The sequence below is a fragment of the Capra hircus genome, chromosome 26 (assembly GCF_001704415.2).
Source record: "Capra hircus breed San Clemente chromosome 26, ASM170441v1, whole genome shotgun sequence".
NCBI classification, from domain to species: domain Eukaryota; kingdom Metazoa; phylum Chordata; class Mammalia; order Artiodactyla; family Bovidae; genus Capra; species Capra hircus.
This window is the reverse complement of record NC_030833.1, coordinates 18,945,615-18,963,293: the sequence shown is the minus strand read 5'-3', so window position 1 is coordinate 18,963,293 and position 17,679 is coordinate 18,945,615. Positions and strand designations below refer to the sequence as shown.

At 37.2% G+C, this 17,679-nt stretch overlaps 1 protein-coding gene across 3 annotated transcripts in view; it reads left to right on the top strand.

Moving 5' to 3' along the window:
- Positions 1–17,679, top strand: part of VTI1A (vesicle transport through interaction with t-SNAREs 1A) — a 385,253-nt gene that overhangs the window by 63,536 nt on the left and 304,038 nt on the right. The gene's annotated exons all lie outside the window — the stretch shown is intronic.

The following is a 17,679-nucleotide window of genomic DNA, read 5'->3' as shown; positions in this document are numbered from 1 at the left end:
TCAAGTGCTGATAATGAAGCACATTACCTTTGGAGCTTCTTCGTTATAGTACTGTCTGAATTCTTTTCGGAGTTTGGGATGACATCTATAAATATTTTCTCTGAGATCACATATATAAGTATTTGCTCTTCTAGAGACAGAGGAAATGGGTGAGTGAGAGCCTAAAACCTCAGAGAACACTGAGGGTCAAAGCACAGAAAATCAAGTTCAAATATAAGTATAAAGAGTCAAAGGAAAGAAGACCAAAAAATGAAAGTCAAAATTGAGTCCCAGGGGTAAAGAAGAACTGGAATGGAATGGCAATCTGGTCTTGATCGTCAGAAGTTTGGGTGATAACAGGAGCAGAACTGAAGCGGCTATGTTGGGCATACATGTGTGGGACCATCATAGAATAAAGAGCTGAGGTAGGCAAACCCAGAGTTTTATATGCCAGAAGAATAGACTTGCTGGCATTCTCAATAATTATTGTATTTTCTCAATAGTAATTATTATTGTGATCAGAGCAATTATTGTTCTTTAATTCCCAGTATGTGTTTAGCACTCTACTAGTTATTTTGTAAACTTTACCTTGGCCGCTTCACAGGGGCTCAAAAGCTTGCTAGTTAATCATAACTAGAAAAGGACAAACCTGGGATTCAAACTTAGGCTCATCTGATGCCCAAATTGGAGGGCTTTCTAATTTATCATATTGTTTCTTCAAAGGACAAGAAAACAAATTTAAGAGAGTAACAGTAACTAGTCCTAAAACTCAAATAAAAATTAGTGTATGTACAGAGTGAAGTAAGTCAGAAAAGCAAATATCATATATTAACACATGTATATGGAATCTAGAAAGATGGTACTGATGAAACTGTTTGCAGGGCAGCAGTAGAAACACAGATATAGAGAACAGACTTGTGAGCACAGTTGGGGAAAGAGAGGGCGGGATGAACTGAGAGAGTGGTATGGAATCATATATATACTACCATAGACAATAAAATAGATAGCCAGTGGGACTTTGGTGCATGATGCAGGGAACTCAAACTGGTGCTCTGTGATGGCCTAGTGAGGTGGGATGAGGTGGGAGGTAGAGGGAAGTTCAAGAGGGAGGGGACATATGTATACCTATGGCTGACTCATGTTGATGTATGGCAGAAACCAACACAATATTATAAAGCAATTATCCTCCAATTAAAAATAAATTAAAAAATAGTGTGCGTGTATATATAATTTAACATTAAATGTATTCAGAGCAGAAGTAAGAAAGAACAGTAAAAAGAGGGGCCTCCTCGGCTTTACAGATCATAAGATTGGGTACATTTTGGTTCATGGTAGAATCTGGGAGAATCTACTAATGACCATCTCTGAGTATTGTTGAGGTTACCGTTGTTCAATTGCTCAGTCCTGTCCAACTCTTTGCAACCCCATGGACTGCAGCACACCAGGCTTCCTTGTCCTTCACTATCTCCCAGAGTTTGCTCAAACACATGTCCATTGAGTTGGTGAGGCCATTCAACCATTTCATCCTCTATTATCCACTTTTCCTACCCTCAGTTTTTCCCAGCATCACAGTCTTTTCCAATGAGTTGACTCTGCATTATCTGGCCAAAGTATTGGAGCTTCAGCTTCAGTCCTTCCAATGAATGTTCAGGGTTGATTTCCTTTAAGATTGGCTGGTTTGATCTCCTTGCTGTCCAAGAGACTCTCAAAGTGCTCCAGCACCATGCCTAAAGATAATTCAGGAAAAAATTCTCTGGTGAGCCCCTCAGATGATGAAAGGATTGAAAAACGAGACAGATGAAAAACGGTCCTGGGATCATTTTCTCTGGACAGAAAGTTGTGAAGTTGTTGTGTCTTCCAGTCTGTGAACAACTGTTATGCCAAATGTGGTCTGCCCCTGCTTTTGGGCTCTACACTATGTGTAAGAGTAGTGCCATAGATTTAAGTTTAATTTATGGAGCTACTTTCTGACAGTAATCCTTGACTGTTGGTAAATCTCCTTTGTGAAGGTTAAGAAACCTCCTTCCCCAGGTCTTTATCAGATATATTCAGTGTGCGATGACATCAGGGAACACTGCACTAGAGGATCTCTCAAGGTCCCTTTTAGCCCTAAGGTCCTATCATTATCGCATATTTATAGAGTGCCAGAATGGGCTGTGTTCTTTCCAGAGGTGGAATTACATCCTGTCCCTGTCCATGGCTATCACAGTCAAAATTAGACAGATCAGCAATATCTTGATTGCCAAATCAAGTCAAAGTTTAGTGGGCATGTGTCTTAACTATGTGAGAGTGTGTTCTCTTCAGGAACATTAGAGCATGACTTAAGAGCACGTTAAAAGATCTTTAGTTAGTGCAAAACACCCCAAAAAATGAGATTTATATTAGATTCCTCTAGACATTTTTGTAAAATCATAATAATAAATCATTGATTACTGTCTGTTAAGCAATCTAATTTAGAAATATTGTCCTCAAAAATTTATTCAGAATAAAATGAAGGGAAAAAGAGAATTGTTTTAAATGGTAGATAATATTCCATTATTTTGAGCTGATAACTTTGAGTTTCTCTGACTAGGGATAGTTTAAAGTCCATTCTCATAACTGAACTATAAAAGAAGATTATGTTGCTAATTTAAAACTAGCAAAAGTAATCTTGTGTCATTGTAGAAAAAAGCTTAAAGAGAACACCACTGTGTATAATAAAAATTAACAGTTTAAATTGTCTAAATTTGAGTAATGATCTCATACTTTTGTTTAACATGAACTATTATCCCTCTGATCAAGGATTTATTCTGGACATTTAGATAATCTCAGACATTAGCTAGTTGTAGAAAACTAGCTCTGTCTCCTTAGCCCACTAATCTTTTCATATTTTTAAATCACTTTAAGCTTTTTATTTGAAACTAATTTCAAGCTTTCGGAAGAGTTTAAAGAATAACACAAAGAACATACGTACATCCCTTACCTAGATTTGCCTACTAATATTTTGTGTCAATCACTTTATCATTTTTGTATGCTTTCTCTATTGATCTTATCCACTCTACATATGTCTAGTTTTTTCCGAACCGTTTGAAAGTAAGTTGACTACATCTGTTCATGTTTTTAAATTAATGTAATGTTATAACTTTCTTCAAAGTAAAAATAATTTTTCTCAGATAGTTCTGTCATCTACCAACATGTGGAGGCAACTTGGAACATTACATTTTACCTTGCTTTTAACCAGTTTTCTATTTTAGCTACCATTCTTGAAGTCCTTTTCATGTCTTGTATCTGGATTCTGCTATTTTTTCAGATTGTCTTTTTATAAAATCTGAAGTCTTGCCATAAGTACCTGTTGATACAACATAAAAAGTTACAGCTTTGTCATGTAAAATATTACAAAATTTTTGTAAAGTGTGAAGTTCTTGTTACATAATTTCAGTTGAAGAAAATTCATTTGCAGATATAAATATTTGCATTTGAGTAGTTGAGCTAATTAGATTTCTACTTAGTAAAATGACGCGGGTTCAGTTGAAGTGTTTGGCCTGTGATTTGTTCATTTTCTCTGTCCGCTCGGTGTGGATTCACAGAACTGTATTTGCATGTTCACTTACTTGCTCCACAACAGTGTCTGACCCCACAAGTCTAAGCCTGAATGACGCGGGTTCAGTTGAAGTGTTTGGCCTGTGATTTGTTCATTTTCTCTGTCCGCTCGGTGTGGATTCACAGAACTGTATTTGCATGTTCACTTACTTGCTTCACAATAGTGTCTGACTCCACAAGTCTAAGTCTGAATTTCACTGAGAGAGTAACTCCAGCAGAAGCTCCAGAATGAAGGTGCAGCTTATAGAAAAGGAAATGAGATTCAACTCAAAAATATTAAGGGAAGGGATTAAATTATTTCTATACTGATGAGCAAACTGATGCCATTTTTAAGTTGTGAAAATTTTATTACTTTATTTTTACTGATGTAGTTTATCATCTTTGATGTCTAAGATTAGCCAATTTAGAATAGATCAACTCTGAATATTTTCCCAAATAGTCTGAGCTCTGGAAAAGATTGAGTGTAACAGTGATGTGGTCAGTTCTCTAGTTTTCAATTACTCTTTATGAATGTTGAAGACACAGAGCCAGAATGTTTAGGCTCAGGGAGAATGATGGTTTTACTACTCAGATTGACTGTTTTGTGGGCAGAGGCATCACCTACATTCCCCAGAGGATTACAGAGCAGAGAATAAACTCAAAAGTGCAACACCATGTCAACTTTTTCATGTAGCCGATGAATTTTGACTTGGAATTTTGTTAGAAAACCCTGTTCTCCTCTGATAACTTGTAATTCCTGTCTGTTAGTATTTTTTTCTTATATGTTTATTAGTATTAAGTATACTTCGTGCTTGCCTCATGTTAAACCACCTTCAGAAGCTAGGTAGAATTAGTTCTAAGAATATTTTTCTTTCTGTAGCACCCACACACAGGATATGTAATCTATAGTAATTCTTATTCATTTGAAATACGGCGATTTGTTTGTGTCAGTAGAGGATAGGTTTGTTGTTTTAAATTGCCAGATTTTGTTTTTGTTGGCATGTTCCCCAATACAAGTTGTATGGCTGACAAAAAATCTATTTGTATGACAGTTCAATCTAGATAAGTGTCCTCTGTTGTCTAATGGTGCAATTTGGGGGTCTCAGAGATAAAAGCATACTGAATGCCAGGCTTGTAGCAGAGCTTCTTCATGCAGAAAGCAGAAATAATCCATATTCCTCAGGTCCACAAATCAGACACACAAAGGAGAAATATGTGTGCACATCATCTCATTTGAAAGGGTGGTCTTTTAGCTTCTACATAATGAGAAATGGGAATACCTAACTTAGGAGAACAATACAGTAGCCAATATGAGATGTGCCTACATTTGAAATTAAAGAGAAATGTGATCTTGACTTATAAAGTTGGAGAGAGTTCTAATGCTTAGCGTTTTCCCATAGTTAGTGGCTTTTGTTGAATGAATTAGCTTTCTGTTTTAACATGCCTACTCTGAAATAAGTTTTATCTTTAGACAATGATTCTTTTATAGCTTTGATACTCTGCTATAGATAGGGTTGGGTTGAAAAGGTCTCTTTTACTCCCCAAGATGCGGCACTGAGAATTTGTACCTGTTGGCTTACCTCTGCCCAAAACCCTGTCAGTCTTTCCATACAAGTATCTGTCAAATATAATTCATATATAAAGAGAATGGTGAAACACGTGGTAACAACAGTTTCGGGGAAAGAATTGTGACCAGTGCATAAGGTAACAGACATCTTGGAAATATGGCTAAGACATCTTGGAAATGTGGATATTCTGAAAAATAAGAGTTTAATTCAAAGAGCCTGGTGATTGGATTTGGAGAGTAATGGAGAGAGTAGGTAATTTTTTAAGATTTTTATCTGGGTTGACAGTGTACATGGTAACACCATACACCAAATTAGGGAAAACAGGAGGAAGAGAAGTATATAGGAGAGAGAATATGCCCCGCTTTGTCTGTGTTAAGTCTGAGATGGCTTTTGATTATCTATGGCACCAAGTAGAGATTAAATTTATGCAGAAAACATGTCTTTGCCAGCCTCTAGTTTGTGATTAGAACAATGGATGTAGATGAGATCGAACAGATGAGTGAGAATAGGGCTAAGGCTGGAAACCCAGAGCAGACTGAGAGTAGTTATGATGAAGGAGGCTGAGAAGGAGAGACCAGGGCAGGAGGAATTTCAAGGGTGCGTGGTGGTGTAACTGCTAATGGGAAAGTGGACAGCCGTGTCAGATGCTATCCAGAGGGCTAATATTGGAGCCAAAGTTGGCAACAGAGTGACTTACGGTGCTCACTTATTTGTGCAACACAGTAAGTGAAGTGTAGTATTGGCTCATGAGCCAAAGTATAAAATAAATATCCATGAAAACTGATATCAACTAATGATTAGATAGACAGATCTCATGCAGGAGAATGCCAGATAACTTATGTAGATACTCCTTCCTCAAGGAGGTGGAGCATAGCTCCGCACTCCTCAAATATAGACTGCAGAGTGCATACTGTACAAGAAGGGGTGGAAGAGTGGCTTTACAGTGGAGAAACATAATACTTCCTTACCAGGTGATCAAGACGAACATCAACAGTGATGCCATGTTGATAATCTGGACCCTTGATATGATGTTGAGGAAAAGAACATTTTGCCTCTGTGGTTTTCCACCCCAAAACTTAAAACCCCAGTCTGGTCGTAAGAAAAAAGCTCAGAGTAATCCCATTTGAGGGACATTCTGTGAAAGTCCAGTACTCTTCAAAAATGTCAAGGCCATCAAAAACTAGGAAAGCCCAAGAAATTGTCATAGCCAAGAGGAGCCTAAGGAGACATGACACCTAAACATAATATAGGATATTAGATGGTGTCCTGGAACAGAACAAGAACATTAGCTACAAAGGAGGTTGATCAAAGTATAGACCTCAGTTTGTAATAACGAATAATAATGAACGGATGAGTCGTTCATTGTGGCAGATGTGCCACACTAATGGAAGGTGTTATGTTAACAGTGAGGGGAACCAGGCGTAGGTTGTATGGGAACTCTCTGCACTATCTTTGCAACTTTTCTGGAAATCTATATGCTAAACGAGTTATTTTAAAATGGTTTTGTCAACTAGAAAGTGATTGGTGTTCACAGGAACTCCTGCAGTGTGATAGGAAAACATCAGTTTGTTGGAAGTAAGTAGCTGCACCTTGAATAACTATAGGTAGTGTTTGTAGAGAATACTCTGTCAAAAAGCTGCGCTAGGAAAGGTAGGATGAAGAGCAGTTAGGCATTAGCTGGGGAGAGTAGCGCAGGGTGAAATGACATTTTAAAATATTTAAAGTTGGCTGTATATCACTGTATGTGAAATAGATGACCAGTGCAAATTCAATGCTTGAAGCAGGGCACCCAAAGCTGGTGCTCTGGGACAACTCAGAGGGATGTGGGGGAGGGAGGTAAGAGGGGGTTCAGGATGGTGGGACACATGTCTGATTCATGTCAGTGTATGGCAAAAACCACCACCATATTGTAAAGTAATTAGCCTCCAATTAAAATAAATAAATAACATTTTTTTTAAAGGCAGAATAACAAACTCTTACCTTAAAAAAAAATTTACAGTTGGGATACACTTAAAAATGTTTGCATTCTTAAAATTACAAGAATAGGGGAGAACCAGTCAAGAGTGACACATTGAAGATAGAGGAGAAAGAATATTACTTGATAAAGTAAAGCCCCTCAGTATGCAGAATTACTATTTGACTGAAAATGGAGAATCTTTTAGATTCACAACATGTTTATGAATCAGATATGAATATTTATATTTACTTAGTCTGACACGACTGAGCGACTGAACTGAACTGAACTAAATCCTATTTTATATGTTTGGGTCACCTTGGTATAGAAGTAATCTTCAAAATATTTCCATGGAGAATTTGGGCTAGAAGAGTTTTACTGCCTTCGTATCACAGTTATATTGGCTATATTTATAAAGCATTAAAAGATATATCATACACCTTTGAATTGTGAGCACTGTAAAGTCACTATAACGTGGTGGATTCTTTGGTAGATTCTTCACATCAGGTGGCCAAAGGATTGGAGTTTCAGCTTCAGCATCAGTCCTTCCAATGAATATTTAGGACTGATTTCCTTTAAGATTGATTGGTTTTATCTCCTTGCAGTCCAAGGGACTCTCAAAAGTCTTCTCCAGCACCACAATTTGAAAGCATCAGTTCTTCAGTGCTCAGCCTTCTTTATGGTCCAACTCTCACATCCATACATGACTACTGGAAAACCCATAGCTTTGATTATGGTGTCAGCAAAGTGATGTCTCTGCTTTTGAATACACTGTCCAGGTTTGTCATAGCTTTTCTTCCAAAGAGCAAGCGTCTTTTGATTTCATGGCTGCAGTCACCATCTGCAGTGATTTTGGAACCCAAGAAGAGAAAATCTGCCACTGTTTCCACTGTTTCTCCATCTATTTGCCATGAAGTGATGGGACCAGATGCCATTATCTTAGATTTTTGGATGTTGAGCTTTTAAGCCAGCTTTTTCACTCTCCTCTTTCACCATCATCAAGAAGCTCATTAGTTCCTCTTCACTTTCTGCCATTAGGGTGGTGTCATCAGAAGATTCTTAACACATCTTAATAACTGATGTGGCTCCTCTCCTGCCATGTGGGTAGATTATTGCTGTTTTATGGTGTAGCCTTTGAAGATTAATCCTGAAACATATCTAAGTTACACTCATAGGTATGGTTGTGACTCACTGTCTGAGATCAAACACTTTGTTCTATCAAATAAAACAGTCTGCATTAAGCATGTGTCACCCTTGGACTTTTGAATTTATTGATGTCAATATTCCAGATGTTGACAACAAAGTATAAGTAAAGATGTGCCTGTCTGTCTGTTTTGGAGGAGCGTGACAAGAAACAAAATCTACAGACTAATCAACTTTGTAGCTGATGATACATTCATAGAACTAGGTGAATGGAACAGCCAACCTTGCGCTGGGGAATGGGTGATAAGACAGCCACAGCCTATCTTGGTGGTCTGGTAAAGTGAAAGGAGGGTGGGCAGTGGGAAATGAATTCTGTCATTGTTCTGCCTGTTTTCTCACAGGTTTGTGGCCTTGAGTAGATCGCTCATCTGGCTTCAGTCAGTCAGTCAGTTTAGTCATTCTGTGGTGTCTGACTCTTTGCGACCCCATGGACTGCAGCACACCAAGCCTCCCTGTCTATCGCCAACTCTTGGAGTTTACTCAAACTCATGTCCGTTGGTCGGTGATGCCATCCAACCATCTCATCCTCTGTCGTCCGCTTCTCCTCCTGCCTTCAATCTTTCCCAACATCAGGGTCTTTTCAAATGACTCAGTTCTTCGCATCAGGTGGCCCAAGTATTGGAGTTTCAGCTTCAGCATCATTCCTTCCAATGAATATTCAGGACTGATTTCCTTCAGGATGGACTGTTTGGATCTCCTTGCAGTTCAAGGGACTCTCAAGAGTCTTCTCCAATACCACAGTTCAAAAGCATCAATTCTTCAGCACTCAGCTTTCTTTATAGTCCAGCTCTCACATCCATACATGACTACTGGAAAAACCATATCTTTGACTAGACAGACCTTTGTTGGCAAAGTAATGTCTCTGCTTTTTAATATGCTGTCTAGATTGGTTATAACTTTTCTTCCAAGGAGAAAGCATCTTTTAATTTCATGGCTGCAGTTACCATCTGCAGTGATTTTGGAGCCCCCCCAAAATAGTCTGTCACTGTTTCCACTGTTTCTCCGTCTATTTGCCATGAAGTGATGGGATGAGATGCCATGATCTTAGTTTTCAGAATGTTGAGTTTTAAGCCAACTTTTTTTACTCTCCTCTTTCACTTTCGTCAGGAGGCTCTTTAGTTCTTCGCTTTCTGCCGTAAGGGTGGTGTCATCTGCATATCTGAGGTTATTGAGATTTCCCTCCGCAATCTTGTTTCCAGCTTGTGCTTCATCCAGGTCAGCATTTGTCATAATGCACTCTGCATACATATAAGTTAAATAAGCAGGTGACAACATACAGCCCTGATGCACTGCTTCCCCTATTAGGAACCAGTCTGTTGTTTCATGTCCTGTTCTGACTGCTGCTTCCTGACCTGAATACAGATTTCTCAAGAGACAGGTCAGGTGGTCTGGTATTCCCATCTCTTTAAGGACTTTCCACAGTTTGTTGTGATCTTCACAGTCAAAGGCTTTGGCATAGTCAATAAAGCAGAAGTAGATATTTTTCTGGAACTCTCTTGCTTTTTTGATGATCCAGCAGATGTTGGCAATTTGATCTCTGGTTCCTCTGCCTTTTCTAAAACCAGCTTAAACATCTAGAAGTTCATGGTTCATGTTTTGTTGAAGCCTGGCTTGGAGAATTTTGAGCATTACACTACTAGCGTGTGCCCTGGAGAAGGAAATGGCAACCCACTCCAGTATTCTTGCCTGGAGAATCCCATGGATGGAGGAACCTGATGGGCTATAGTCCACGGGGTCGCAAAGAGTCGGACATGACTGAGCGACTTCACTTTCACTTTCACTTACTAGCGTGTGAGATGAGTGCAGTTGTGCAGTAGTTTGAGCATTTTTGGCATTGCCTTTCTTTGGGATTGAAATAAAAACCCTTTTCTAGTCCTGTGGCCACTGCTGAGTTTTCCAGATTTGCTGGCATACTGGGTGCAGCATTTTCACAGCATCATCTTTAAGGATTTAAAATAGCTCAACTGGAATTCCATCACCTCCACTAGGTTTGTTCATAGTGATGCTCCTAAGGCCCACTTGACTTCACATTCCAGAGTATCTGGTCTAGGTTGGTGATCACACCATTGTGATTATCTGGGTCATGAAGATCTTTTTTGTACAGTTCATCTGACTTAGAACCCCTCATCTCTACATTTGCAGGCCGATCTAGTTGATGCGCCGTGTCACTGGTCAACTATCACACTCTGTCATTTATGTGATAACCTCTGTGTCAGTTACACAAAATCCTCAAGATCATTTGTTCCTGCATGTCTGATCACTTGACATAATGTCTGTGGATGGATCTGCAACGAATGGATCACTTTTGTTTACTAATGCTAGGCAGATTATGTGTGTGCGTGTGCACGCTCAGTTGCTCAATCGTGTCTGACTTTGTGATCCATGAACTGTAGCCCACCAGGTTCCTCATGCATGGTATTTTCCAGGCATAAATACTCAAGTGGGTTGCCATTTCCTCTTCCAGGGGATCTGCTTGACACAAGGATCAGACCTGCATCTCCTGCATTGGCAGGTGGATTCTTTATCATTGTGCCCCCTGGTAGATTACATAGGAAGCCTAGATTCAAATTAATTATAAACGTCTTCATATTTTATTTCAGTAGTTCTTTTAAAACTGCAAATAAAAGCGCCTGTTGCATAGCATTCATTTATCAGAATATCATTTTCCAGTGGGAATATATTGGATATTTATTTGATTATTTCAAGTATAGCCTGCATAGTTATTTTATATTCAGAAAGACTTTAAGGAGCTAGACTTCCTCTACTGCATACTTACACTATTCCAGATGTTGACAACAACATCTGGGCATTCTATCATGAGCGGATTTTCTGAATGAAGTAACTTAATTATTGATTGACAGACTAACATGATATAAGACACAGACACACTGTGTTCAATAGCAGTGTCAACGTTGTAAACTATAAGCATATGCCAGCAAGTGGGGCCATGATTCTAACTAACTCAAGTTGCATTTTGAAACACTGGTGTGAAACTTAAATTTCAGACATAAGTTTAGAAATGCTGGAGGAGGAAATGAAGAAGTGCAGTTACATGATTTCTGGGCTCTCTGTGTTGCAGATCCTTAAATGATGTAGCAGCAATATGGTCAGAGTTCCTAGTGTAAATAAAAGTCTCTTCTAGAACTGTGAAACATAAATAGAGTCGCTCCATCTGGATCGCATATGGGTTTGTGTGAGTCTATAAGTGTATATATAGAGATATAACTTCATCATATGCAAATAAATACTCATGATAACAAAGCTAAATTTTAAAAATAATTAAGAGAAAATATGATATGATTTATCTTATTTACAGTCAAAACACAAATATCAATTTCAAATATGTAAAGTGTTTTGAAAGTACAAGCAAAAATAGTAAATGAGGATGATTATAATAGGAAGACTCTTTTTAATCTTGGAAATTTTTTTCTCTTATTACATACTCAAGAACAATGAGTTATTTCAGTGTTCACACGGTAACCTGCCTTTCCAACTGCTGGAAGCAGAGTGTGTTAGTATTTTCTCCCTGGTGGCTTGCATATGGTCCGTTGGCCATGAGTTTATGATAGAAAGTGTGCTTCCCCTTTATTAACACTACAGTATTGGTGACGTGTGCCATGTGCACTTTCCAGCAAATGAGCTTGACCTTTAACTCTAAACAGTCCCTTGAGCAAGAGCAAGCCATGTTTAGTGGCATGATTACTTAGAAGAGACAGATTGGAAGTTAGTTTCTCTGATAACATTAAAGAAATGCAATAAAGTTTTTATTACTGGAAGTTGTCCAAAAATTGTGGCACCATAAAATAGATAGGCAAAATAATGTAGTAGTAGAATTATAATTACCGGATTAAATAATATGACTTTTTTAAAGCAAATTTTGGTATATATTGGCAAATCACTTTTAAGGAAGATTGCACTAATTTAGACCTTCAGTCATGTATGTGTATTGGTTTTATTGCATCCTTTCCAATATTATGAACAAATATTTAGTTAAATGTCCTTTGTAATGTTATCACATTCAAGATATTATGGTAGGTTTCCATTTGTTTATAATATTTAAATCCTCACAAAAGCCCTGGGAAATAAATATTGTTAACAGTTTTTTAGAGATTGAGGAAACTGATGCTCAGAAAACTTCATTTGGCCAAGATCACATACTGAAATATCATTTCTGTTCTTTTCATTCACTGCCCCGTGCTTTGTCATCTTAACAATTTTCCAAGGATGAAACATTTGCCTAACAGTTGACTTTACCTTAATCTGTATCACTTAGTATGGTATCTTTAAGAGCATTATTATTATAATTTATTTTCATTATTTTTTATTTTTGGCCACACTGTGTAGTTTGTGGGATCTTAGTTCCCTGATCAGGGGTTGAACCTGCACACTCGTTAGTAAAAGCATGGAGTTCTAACCACTGGACAAGGGAATCCCCAGTATCATATGTTTTAATCTTAAAATTTTTTTTTTTTTTTTTTGCTAAAAATTAGTACCGCATGGAGAACGGTGTAATAAACAGAATTTCACAAATTTCTTTCTATTGTTTCCTCCAAAATTTAAGTTTCGTGCCCTGGATTGATGAGCCTTTTTAAGTCCTGAGTGGAGTGAGGATGAAAGGCTGAAATTGCCAGTGGAGAAATAGAAAGGAGATTAAAAATGCAATGCCTTGTGCCAAAGATAGATGCATTTTAGAAAATGCCATCTGGGCATTATGGAAGTATGATGTTATTTAATTAGAACCAGATAAAATTAGGTAAGAAATGAGTGCCAGCAATTATATGACTAGCTAATAAATATAATTTCATGGTATTCTATATCTATCCCAAAGTGTTAATTGTAACAGGAGCAGTTAAATTCTTTAGAGCAGTTAAATTCTTTGGCTATGAAAGCATAACAGTTTTTAATAGGTGTATCACCTGGTAACCTGGGGCATTATTAAACATAGGGAAACTGAAAGACATGGTAGAAGCAATGGAAAAGTCTGGCCAGACTGGGTAATTTGTTTTAGACCTATGCAGAAATCTATTAACCGTTTCTTCTATAGACCAATTTGATTAGGAAGTGGGACAAGCTGTTCTTTCATTACTTACCAAATCCATAGTACACTTTGTATCAATTATTTGGCTGTCTGCAGCACATAGATTAGAATAAAGGGCTTTCTTAGTGTTTGTGAATGTTGTGGATTGCTGATTAGTAATTAAAGTACTGAATGAAGAAAATCAGGCCAAAATTGAATGGAACTGAGAAAGTCTTAATTCCCTAATACAGATGTTAGAAACAGATTGTCTTGAGCTGCCCGTTCAACTCAGTAACATTTTACATAACCATGGAGTGTTTACCTCCCATGTTAAACTCACGTCCAATGCCTTAGAGATTGTTTCCTCTCCCATGCCTTGTGATGTAGCTGTTTGGGTATTAATTTAGTGAAATATCCTGTCTGCCAGGTGTGGGAACTAGCTGATTTTATTGTAATACCAGATCATTACTTAATTCATATGCAACAGAGTGCAGCACATGGAAAGCATTATAAATCTATTTACAATGTGGCTGGTCTGATGATAACATTGTATTAAATTCCCAGGTGAGGCAATTTAAGCAATTGCTTTGCCATGTGCACGCCATGGAAATTAAATTCTCATATACGCTCTAGTAATAAACCAACTTCATTGTTATGCTTATGCTAGTGGTGAGTGCTAGAAATCCTCATTCTGGTTACGTATACCCTGTTTCTAGTGTAGATTCATCCAGGAGGCGGTACCACAGATCACAGTTCTTAATTAGTTTAAGCTAAGTTAATTCATTTTGTTTCTAGTTTAGCAGTGCCTGTCCAGGAACACATTCAGTTCAGTTGGGAAATGTTAAGGTCAAGTAGATAGATTGTTTCAAGCCAAATTTCCAGAGAGAACTGAGCAAGTGTATCTGTTTGAACTTGGCTTTAAGAAAATCAGCCAATCAGTATGCAAACGTTGTGTTCATCAAGTAAAAAAAAAAACTGCTTGGCATCTGAAATTCTTGCTTTCTTAACCAAAGACTCACTTTTGTCATCAGTTTAAAATAACCCATTGACATTTTGTGCATCTAATATCTTAGGGATAGCAATCAGTTGTTGATTTGTTGTATTTTTTAGGGTTCATGTATGGTCTGTAGATATCTCTGTCCACCCAACTATATAAGTTAGAAGGAATAAACTTTACACAAACACACAACTAAAAGTGAGGTATGCCCTTGTATTTAACACTCTGTGTATGTGTGTGTGTGTGTGTGTGTGTGTGTGGCACATATTGTCAGTTGAAGCTTTTCCACCCTTACGGTACAGACCTGAAATTGCAGTAGATTACAAACTGCAGAGAGCTTCTGTCTTCTCCAGAAGCCACATATAAAGCACCAGCAGACAGTAGTAACTGACAACTAAGACTAAAAATGTTGACAATTTCTTGATTTGCCTGGTTAGCTTATGTATAGAAGTCATTAACTATTTATAAAATGCATTATGAATTGGGTTCCTTCAAACTGTAGCTGAATGTGTGACATTTCCAGCTCAAATTCTCATGCTTGCATTTGGCTAAAGTACAGATTTTATACAGTTGATAATAAAGTAAAAAATAGTTGATCAAGATACAGTAGGTGTTTCAGTTTCATTAACTTTGAATCTTCCAATTTAAAGTATGGCATAGTACTTAGTAATGTAAAATACTAACAAAAAAATTCCACAAAAGGTAAAACAATTTATTGATATTTAGGAGGAAAATTTCATAAAATAAGGATTTTCTCATTCAGACAAATTGGCCTTTTTGGGTGTTCAGTTATTTTAGTGATGATCCTGCAGGCTAAATTACAGTTTATTAAATTCAGCTTACTTAAAATTTCAAACCACAAAAAATTAGGAGAAAAGACCAATGGCAGGAATTTAAAAATAATTCTTAATAAAGCAAAGTGAATTTAAAAACGTTTTGTTCAAAGTGATACTTAAGTGTGAAGAATTCAGTTTTCAGCATCAGCTGTGTCATTTTCATGAGGAACTATTTCTGATATTTGAAATAAGTTGTCTTTTCATTCTGTAACAGCACTCAGTCCTATCAGAGAACATTTTATAAACTCAGCATATCATGTGCTTAATTACATACAGAGAGTCATCCCAATGACCGGTTTGTACTATCCCAGTGGAAAAGAGTGCCATTTACAGGGCCCACCCTTCAACTATGGGTAAATCTTGAGTGCTCCTCTGTTGCTGAGCCTGTGCACTCTTAATTGCTGGTTTTTAAAAGCAATGGATGCTAACCGAAACAAGATTAGTTGTTTAGGCAACCATGTTTGTAATTTTCTTCTTTTGAAGTATAGAAAATCAAAATAAAAATATAGTGTAATTGAACAATCTATGCCAATTTGTTGGTATTTTGGTAAAAAAGGGAAAAACAAAAACAATCTCCATATGATATTTTTGCATAGTGTGGAATGTTTAGTCCCCCATAGTGATGAAATTAATAATTAAAAAGACAGCTCTGATACCACAGCCTGTTAAAAGGTTCTCATTTCCTTTATAAAAGTACAAAATACTTTAACTAGATAGTTTGAAACTATTGTAGCAAGGAGCCCCAAATAGGCAAAAAGAAGGGTTTGGCTTGAATGAAATATTGTGCTAAGGCCACATAGCGCACTGTCCTTATAATTTAGCATTTTTCAATACTTTACAGAGTCAGTAGAAATAGCTAATTAATAGTAGCTTCAGTAAATACAATAAGGGAAGCCAACTGAATATCTGCTGTTTGTGGCAGTGAGAAGCCTGCCATATTCAAAAAGGAATGAGTCGGGTCACTCCTGAATTGTTAAGACAGCTGATATAGATGTCATTATTGACCCCAGGCTAATGACCTACCTTTCCTGTTTTGTCCTTTCTGCAACATTGTTGGTTTCATTTATCTACTTACAGACTTAATACATTTGCCAAGGTATGATACACACATTTGTAGCAAGGAAGTGAGGCTTGGGGCAGAGACCTAGAATAGGAGGGGATACCACCATCTCCTTTGTAACATTTTGCAACTTTTATATATTTCTATTTCCTGTGTGTGTGTATTCAGAGGGTAGTAAAATGAGGAAATTGTGTGCAGTAGAATGACTACTGAGCTATAGTTAGGACGGCAGGGTTCTAGTCTCAATTTAACCAAAGCTACCTTTAGAATTCCACAAGACTGATTTTTGTTTTCCCTAAAAAATAAAGGGATGTCTAGGTTAACTTATTTTTATTTACACTCTATTCAGTCCTTTTTTAACAGGATTCTGCCAGAGAGTTAAGCCTTAATGCCCTGAGACTTATATGTAATGAACTAAACTCTCTCTCATGCCCCATCTTTGGGAGAATTGAGAATAGTCACAAATAATTTTCTGTGTTTTGGGGTTAAGATAGGGACCCCCAGTGAAAAAGGCAAACTTTAAAATGATTTAAAATCTATTAGTTTTCCTTGTCGAAAGTTCTTTTAAGTTCCAATATAGTAGGATTTTATGTTTAAAATGCTATGATCTCTATGTGGCAAAGCTCTGCCACTCATTCACTGGTTTAAAAATCTAATTAAAAATCTTGTTGACTTCTGCTCACAGATTATGGATAGTCCTTTTAAACTACAGTAATTTTTCATATCACAGTTGAACAGGTAAGAAATTCTAAGTCCTACACTGTAGACCCCAAACAGGAAAAGATTACTATTTCCCAGCTGCCATTTTTTAATTGACTGATTTTGCTTAGTTAGTTCAGATGCAGAAAAGGCAGTAAAGTAAGTTGTACATCCATATTTGGGTCTGAAATAGTGATGCTGAAGTAGGATCTGAGGATGGCACTCTAGCTTCACAGCTAATTTTCAGAGCTTTTTTAGCTTTTCCAAATGTGTGCACGTTTAGATAATTCATGAATTGCTTGCAGACATGTCCCTCTGACTTTACTGGTAAAGGTAGATTTCTTGTAAAACAAAATTTCAGTGTGTGAAAAATCAATTCATAGCTCACTTGTCTTTATTTACTGGAATTGTGAAAAGTTGACTCATAGCCTACCTGCCTTTGTTTACCGGGATTGGAAAATTTGTTTTACCAGATACATGTACACACACTACGTTTCCTTAGGCCATTTTTATATAGGACTAGGAGACATTTAAATTATAGTTTGGAAACAGGATGGGCTTTTCAATTCCATCTCTTTCTCATTAGTAACATCACAATAATGAAGGAAATGGGGATATGCTCTTTTCCAGGCATCCCAGTATATAGTTGGAGATATAATATTATCCTAGAATTAGAGATTTTAAAAGACCTATATTGTAGAGTCTATTTCCTGCCACAGTGTTAAAGACCCTATATACTCTTGTTTTAACTGCATCTGGTGAGAGTAGCAGATATACAGCAAAATAGCTGTATTTCTTTCAGCTTCGT